The following is a 1,799-nucleotide window of genomic DNA, read 5'->3' as shown; positions in this document are numbered from 1 at the left end:
TGTACAAATTCTGCACATGCTATGTATAGATTGGTTGCTATGGGCCGTTGTGCCATCACACCTGCTGCACCAATTGGTAGTTCCACCCCTGGCTTTAGATGTACATAAAGTTTGCAATATACAAGTATGAACTATTTTGCTCCTCGTGAGAAAAACCTTGTAATGTTTTCACTGCACATGAATGTAATGCACATTAGAGAGCTAGGGTTTCCCCCTTATTCCCTAACTAGCCTGCTTGCAGCCAGGAAGTCACTAGCTGACAAACCTAGCTCCCTCATGCTGGAGATAACGGTGTAATGCACTTAGGGCAGCTTTCTGTGTTAAAGAAAAAATCGCAAAATCAGTGTACATTCACTCAGCTGGTAAACCGGTGCTGGGATCTTATTCCCACTTCCCTCTTTACTGTTACTATGGTGTTTAATTAGCATCTTCAGACATGGCATAAGAGGTTTCTCTTGTGAAATGTAACATTGCACAAGAGAAACCTATTGTGCAATGTTACATTTCACCAGGCAATGCAGCATCACAAGTGGGACAGGTTCACTACTTGATGGTAAATTTTGCCCCTAGTGTAGAAGGTTTATTTGATAAAAAGGTTTTATTACTGTTAAGTGATTATTTGTTATAAAAAATAGTTAACAAGTAGAAAAAAACAGAACAAGATACAACTATAATGGACCCACTTTTTACATTCCTTTCAAAACTGATTTCCGTATAAAATATTTAATCATGCATAAGAAAACACATAGTATAGTTATAAACACCATATGCCCAAAGTATGTGGACATCATGGGCATTAATATGGAGTTGACCCGCCCTTTGGGGCTATAACAGTGGACAATACTATGAGAAGGCTTTCTACAAGATTCTGGAGTTTGTCTATTGGAATTTGTGACAGTTACCTTTAAAACAGCAATTGTGAGGTCAGACACTGATGTTGGTAGAGAAGGTCTGCCTTGCAAATGGCATTGCAATTCATCCCAAGGGTGTTAAATGGAGCTGAGGTAAGGGCTGTGCAGGCCATTCGAGTTCTACCACAGCAAACTCATAAAAACCAAAGTCCAGTGGTGGCGAACTTTACACCCCTCCAGCCGACGCTTGGTATTGTGCATGTTGTTCTAACGGTTGTGTACAGCTGCATGGCAATGGAAATCTTTTTCACAATGATCTCAATGCACAGTTCTTGTGCTGATGTTGCATCCAGAGGCAGTTTGGAACTCTTTAGTTAGAGATAGAACAGAAGATAGACTATTTTTACGCACTACAGCGGCCCCACTCTGAGTTTATACAATAATAGCACTTGCAGTTGACTTAGGCAGATCTAGTAGGGCAGAAATGTAATGAACTGATTTGTAGCAAAGGTGGCCACAAGTCAGTTCATGCCACGTTAAGTCTCTTGAGTTCTTCCGTACAACCTATTGTGCTGCCAATGTTTGTTTATGGAAAACACCTAAACTCAATAATTAGTAGGGGGTGTGGAATAAATAGATAGAACAAAAAAGAAAGAATATAGAAAGAAGTCTCCAGACTTCCCTGTCCAGCATGGGGGTCTAACTCAACAAAAATAAGGCCACAGAGTAGGAAAGACGGAATTAAAAAGGAACTCAAATAACAATAATTATCAAATATTTATCAAAAACAGTTTATTATATTATAAATGGAGGACATATTAGAAAGGATACACGTATCCAAATAAAAAAACGTCCGTATTATTGATCTAAGACACATTTATTAAGGAGTCATTAATTTTGGTAATACTAAAACCTATTTCATATCACAGACATTGATCTAGTCTATAG

Source organism: Bombina bombina, chromosome 6 (assembly GCF_027579735.1).
Source record: "Bombina bombina isolate aBomBom1 chromosome 6, aBomBom1.pri, whole genome shotgun sequence".
Lineage (NCBI taxonomy): Eukaryota > Metazoa > Chordata > Amphibia > Anura > Bombinatoridae > Bombina > Bombina bombina.
Note: the sequence above shows the minus strand (reverse complement) of the source record.